The following is a 6,834-nucleotide window of genomic DNA, read 5'->3' as shown; positions in this document are numbered from 1 at the left end:
TAATTTTATTGGTAAGAAGTTTATTTTATTATCAAAATTTTATAGACATAGATGCATCTACGGAAGGTTCTGAAACCTCCAAAATTCAACTGATCATTGTTGCAAAGGGTTCAAAACTTCTTTTTAATGGATTGATTGTCCATTTTACACTTGAAACAGGCCCTACATTATGGCTAAACCTTATTTCCAACACTACTCAATCATTCGTACACTTAAAAATCGAATTCAATCTCTATTTTTAAAAACTCTAAAATAACTCAAAACATCGAAAACTTACCGATTAAATGTAGTTTGGCACTTGTTGGAATGTGTTAGTAGTTGACCTTGACGTTCTCGGCCGAATTCGAGAGCATGAAATGAACTTGTTTGGAAGTTTGTTTTTTCAGTTTGAGAGAAAGTGAGGTTTTGGAAATGAGAAAGTGAAGAATGAGGGAAAGGAAGAGTCCGGCGCGAATATAATATCAAATTCTTCCGTAGATGCATTTACGGAAGGTTCAATATGTACATCTACGAAACAAAACAACGTTAAACAAAAAAATGGTGCTTTCGGAGATACATCTACGAAAAAAGATGGACAATTTTGTCAAATCAATAGTGCATGAGAGATATAAGGGGTGGAGTGAGAAATTCTCTAAATATTTAATGTTTTTCTTTCTTAGTATTAATTTATTTTGCATTTTGTGTTAAACTATCTTAATTTGTTGAAAATGTGGCGTGAGTGGGGCTTGTGACCATGATAGGAACTTTTGTATTAATATTTTGATGTTTCCTTTATAATTAATAATCTCTCTCTTTTTAGCCATTTTTCTAATGAGTTACTTTGTGACTACTATTTCCAATCAGTGTAAAGTATTAAACAGCTTGGATTCTTTAAATCTCATGGTTTAAACCTTTTAGCTTGGGTTTGTTTTTTGAAAACCATCTTAACGCACTACTAAGTTGAAGCTATAATTTTTAGGTATCAGCACTTAGAGCTCTTAAAATGGGATAGTTCATATGGGCCAGTCCGAAAATTCATAGGACTTGGGTCTTAAAATTAGAGTCCATATTTTTTAGGGTTTTTTAACCTAGTCCTGAAAAGCCTGTTATCCATTAGGAGGGTAGTCCATTAGATCCATCCACTAACTATTGGCAAGTTTAATAAGGACGATCATCCACTAAAAAACACACAACAAATATAAAAAAATAGAAAGTAGTTAGCAAGACTACGAGGCTCTGACTTCTCAATTGCACCATGGAGGTATGGCGAGCACAATAATTATTAAAACTTGTTTATTCATGCATTGCATTCCCCTGTAGCAAGTAAGTAGTACTATAGACACACCCTTTGGATATAAACAAATAAAATTGGATCCCGTCGAGTATGGCGAACGTGAGGGGTGCTAATCCATTCCTCTCGCGTGACCGGTTTCCGTACCCTTTTCTTTGGTTGCGAGACCTTTGTTCCTTGTATTTAAGGTTTGTTGATATTCTTTTCCCTTTATGAGATAAATATATTAGTGGCGACTCTGTTATTTTTCGCGGTAGCGACACTTTTGAGATGTATCTTTAAGGTTTGGGAATTTTTTACCAACTTGTCACTTTCAGTGCTCGAGTCTGTTGGTTGTTGTTGTTGCTGCTGAATTGAAGAGGGCACGGGATCATTCGATGGAACCTCGAAGAAGTTATTTACTTCACTGTTCGACCCTTTGAACGACCCTTTGGTAGAAAGCAGATGAATGGATTGGGAATATGTACCCACGGGCATATCATACTTGATGCTCGAAGTAACAGTACTGGTATTGTCATCCTGCAAGAAAAGGAAAAACTTGGTTTCTCGAAAATGGAAAAACACAAAAGTCTAGATAATAGTTAAGTGAATTCCTTAAGATTTTTTCCCCCAGGGCTAGATTCATCACTTTCGACAGTCACTGGTTTATCTACCACCTAGGGAGGTTCGATATCTAATGCCCGCCAAGCGGCAAGGTTATCAAGCTTCGATTTTCCATGGACCTTCACCTGAACTGCAGAACTTGAAGGTTTGGACTTTTTCTTCATGATGAGTTTAGAATGGGGAGGAGATAAGTCCTCAAGGTCAGAGTCAACGTGAATACTGTCCTGTACATTGGCTTTTCTTTTTACGAGAATCGGAGGAGGTTTCTTGCTAGCCTAAAAAAGAGAAGTTAGTATTGGAACTCAATACATGGGTATAAACAAGTAAACTTAGAGCAGACACTTGTGCCTTGGGTTTGTTTATAGTAATGTCCTCACTTAGATCCTTTTCCATCGACGGGGCAGCGACCTTTTGAGCAGTAGTAGCTTTATCTTTAAATGATTGCCTTCGATCAATTGCTATAAAAAGACAGAAATAAGTCAATGAAATGAAACAAAAGAAATAATCAAAATAAAATTGAAGGATTCTCCGGTTCCACACCTTCACATACCGGAGTTAGAACACGAATGTGTTCGAGGCCAATATGAAGATGCCCTTTGAAACTGTCCAAGGTATGCTAAGTCAGAACCACCCGCTCGACGCGTTTCTTCGATCCCTCACAAAGGATTTTCACGTAATCCCCGCAAACGAACCAGTTCGAAAATGGAAAACTGAAAGCTAGACCAAAATCATCACTTGGTAGACGAGGGAATTTTGGAGGATACATATTGAAATCCATTTCATAACATTGGTCGGGTCTAACGTACCAAGGCAGTTTCAATGTTTCCAATTTCTTAGGAAAGTTTTCTTTTAAAGTAACTGCTGCTTCCCAGATGGTTCGACTAAAGTCATCAGGCCTATAGGCAGTTTCAAAGTATTTATGGAACGCTTGAATTTCTTTGATATGGGTAGACGTACCTTTCTTGAAACGCTCCTGTGTAAGAGCAAAAGCTCGAGTTAGTTGTTGAGTAAAGTCAGACACAGCAAAAACTTCGTTGGTGTAGTAAGTTGTCCACCAATCGAAGAATTCCTAAGTACAATAAAGGATAGCCGGAAGGAGATGGGTGTGAGAGAGGTGACGCCAATATAATGAGAGGAGCAGGGAAAAAACGTACCAGACGACTCAACTTCTGCATTTGTGGCTGACACTTCTTCTGTAAGTGGGTTCCGATTAAGGCCACGACTGTTTCTTGGCACGATACTAGCGAATTACAACGGCATCGGGTCCACTTTTGCACCAAGGATTTGAACACTCCTCTTCTTTACTTTCTTCTTTTTCCTAGTTGAAATGGGGCCAGAAACAGAGGCCTTGGAGCGTTGGATTTTCCTACAAGCAGAATCGAAGGAAGCTGAGCTTTTGTTGGGCTCATTTTTCTCCAACGGCCCGAAGGAATTGTACCCATCACTAGTGTTGTAAGTGGTCCCACCAACGACACTAATATCCTGAAAATAAAAGCTTTGACTTTTACCACCTAAAACACATGCCTCGAGACTCCCCCTACTACCATGGTTTGCATTTAATGCATGGGATAGGTGCACGTTATTTGACGAATTATTTTCATCATAAAAGCCAACTTCCGCCTTTTTGGATGTGGGGGTAGAATTCTCCTTAAAATAGCTTCCATTATGATCATCCATTCCTACAAAGTCACGTGTCCCATGTATAGACACACTACTCTCTTTTACTTCCTCTGTTGTCACCATCCGCACAGTCCCCTCTTCCTCAGACAAGTTGGAAAAACCACCTTCCTCCCTAGCTTCCTTCCCTAGCAACGAAAATACCGCCGGAGTTGAGGAGTCAATCGAGCCTTCAAGCTCCCCATCATCACACGCAACTGCATGAAACTTTTGAAAAAATGTGTCCTCTTTCATGAACAACCTAAAGGAAACTCCATCAATGATAACAATGCTGGCCTCATTGATCAAAGACTGATGTTTTGCTTTAATAAGGAACCTTGCTTCGTCCATCCTGAGTCTGGACAGAGTTGAATCGTCGCATTTGATGTAGGCTCCATAAGATTCAGAGATCATTTTGAACAGTTTAAACCCCCACGCATGACAAGGTATGTCTGAGACCCTAAGCCAAACTAATCTCTCCTGATCTACATCAGTAGGCTTCCAAGCTCTAATGCTACTGAACCATTGTTCCCACCATTTTCTGCGTTCCTCAATGAATAGTTCAACTTCGCCATGAACAAGATCTTCCAGAATGCACAAATTAGGGCCCAGAAGCGTTACTCGGATAGTGAAAATGCATTCATGAAGAAATAATTTTTTAACATCATACACCATGGATGGATCTTTCAGAACTCCCGTAAAAGCTCTTTCATACCTAGATAATTCTTCTTCCTCTGAGTTCATTCTGTAAGAGTTGCTCACCGGAGATTCCCCATTCGCAGCTGATTTTTTCTTCCTGTTTTTGATAACGTCGACAAAAGACCGGTTGTCAACCCATCCTCTTCCTCTTCTCTCCTGTTCGACATCTCCTTCTACTGCGTCAGCTACCTTCCTTTGTTTTTCTCTGTTGAAACTAGCCTTGTTGTTGGACATGTCTATCCGTTTGAATCTTGGTAGATTGACAAACAACTTTCTGCCCTCAAGAACAATACTGTCAAGTTTGATGGCCATGAGTTTCTCATCTGCAATGTTGAAAAATCGAACAAAGCTGTATCTTCTTCCTCTCCTGTCCCTTTTAGATGGAATAACAACTTCATCTATCTCCCCGAAATCCTTCATCTCAAAGTACAGATCTTTAGCGCTCCATCTCTCTCCGAACTCAGTGATGAAGAAAGAAGAAGCTTCCGTATTGAAAGCCTTCTTCCTTCCTCCTCCTGCTATATCCCAAGCTCCGATTGAACGTTTACCTACAAGATATTTGTTGACTCTCTTCCAACCACCATCATCCTCTTGAAACCGTACCATGCTGAAGAGAAAAAATCGAGCCCTGAGATTACTAGAAAAAGTTAGAGAAGGTTAGAGAGAGGTGGGAGCTTCTCTCTCATCCTAAAGTCTCTTAACTTGTGTTTTTGGAGCACATGTTAAACAACCCACAAATAAAAATTTTGTATTGAAAAATCAACAAAATTATTAATTATGAATTTTTATTAAATTTAATACACAATTTCTAAGAATTTTTTACTATATTTATCTCTTAACTTTTGTCTTTGGGACACAAGTTAGCATTACCCTTATTTAAAAATTAAAAAAAAACATTACCTTTATTTATTTATTTATTTATTTATTCATTTATGTATTTGTGTGTTTCTGTTGTTTATCATGAGAGGTTAAAAAAAAATTTAAAAATTTAAATTTTTATAAAAAAAATACAATGACCTTTGACGATCTTCAAAAAAATTTATTTGAGATATTTATCAAAGTTAAGTAATATATTGAGAGAAGGAAATAAATAAATATCTAATACATTGATGTACTTTAGACACATTTAAAAAATATATAATTTTATAAATGGTTTCGTACACTTCTAAGTTGTAAAAGCTATTTAATTAAATTTAACAGTGTATTCTATATTTTTTTCTTTTATAAAGTGATCAAAGAATTTTCTAATTATTACATGCAAATGAGGAAAAATATGGCTCTAACTCAAACTTTTTTATATACTTTGATCGTATTTATTTTCCTTTTTGTTATGAGCAACGCTGCTAAAGGTAATTTTTCTCACAATTTCTAGTTTATCTTATACATATTATATTTCAACACATTTTTAATAAAGTTTCATCTCTTATTTTATATCACAGATTATATCATCTGCGAGACAGACGACAATTGTCCAATACCAATGTGCATTCCTCCAACACTTCCCAAGTGCATTGATAAGAAATGTATGTGCAATTATTGAAAACATAATCATATGTTATTTGTAATAATATAATTTTCTTTGTACGTCATTATGTTTGTACTCTCATAGTATCTTACTTTTGTTTATGTTTATTTGATATTTCAATTTCTTTGATAAGATCAAATGTCTATTAGCTCCTTTGATGAATAAAGACAATTTATAATTGTGTAGATGAGTTGTTTATTTTATTTTTATACAACAATGTTGTTTAATAAACTTCGACTATTATTTGTAAAATACCAGCAACAAGACACTTCTTTTTAGACATTTTGATACAAAACGTATCTTTGTGAGAGACACGTTATTTGTCCATCTAAAATTAAAATTTTAAGGTGATAGGTGAGTGTGTTCTTCCACATATAAATGCTCAGCCACCATATTTTTATCCTATGTGGAACTATTTCTCCACTTACTCACACTTGCAATATTATATGTTTTGTAAAGATGAGTTAGGTCAAATCCTATCAAACGGATTATGGACCGCCCACCATTAATATTCATGCACCAAACCCAAAAAGAATGTTGAACGTGAGGGGCATTAGAAATATCATATAATCTCACATTGGTTAGAGATAGAACATTAAAAGAGTTTATATAGAGTGACACTCCTCACCTTACCAATCGGATTTATAAGAATGAGATAGATTAAACTCTAATAATTTTATTTTGATTTTAAATCGATATAAACAATTTAAATAGTGCAGTTTTAAATCACATATCTATATGTAACATCTAATATGAGAATTTAATTAATAATTTTACAGAGACATGTTATTGCATAAGCGTGAGCTCGAATCTCCTGACATTTTATTTATTTATCTTTTAAAATATAAAATTTTAATCACTAAACTTATATATATATATATATATATATATATATATATATATATATATATATATATATATATATATATATATATATATATATATATATATATATATATATATAATACTTAACATGAGAAATAAAATAGGTGTCAAACGTTGACACCTAACATCCAATATCAATTTCCAAAATAGCTTGACATTTTTCATGAAACTTTTTTAATATATTTGGATAAAATTT

The 6,834-nt window shown here is 35.1% G+C and overlaps 1 long non-coding RNA gene across 1 annotated transcript; it reads left to right on the top strand.

Moving 5' to 3' along the window:
• Window positions 1-5,332: 5,332 nt before the first annotated feature.
• LOC131624193 (uncharacterized) lies at window positions 5,333-5,938 on the top strand. Its single transcript, XR_009290516.1, has 2 exons — window positions 5,333-5,577; window positions 5,668-5,938. It is a non-coding gene; the product is annotated as an uncharacterized LOC131624193 (long non-coding RNA).
• The last annotated feature ends 896 nt before the right edge of the window (window positions 5,939-6,834 follow it).

Source organism: Vicia villosa, unplaced genomic scaffold, assembly GCF_029867415.1.
Source record: "Vicia villosa cultivar HV-30 ecotype Madison, WI unplaced genomic scaffold, Vvil1.0 ctg.000108F_1_1, whole genome shotgun sequence".
NCBI classification, from domain to species: domain Eukaryota; kingdom Viridiplantae; phylum Streptophyta; class Magnoliopsida; order Fabales; family Fabaceae; genus Vicia; species Vicia villosa.
Note: the sequence above shows the minus strand (reverse complement) of the source record. Positions and strands in the feature narration are given on the sequence as shown.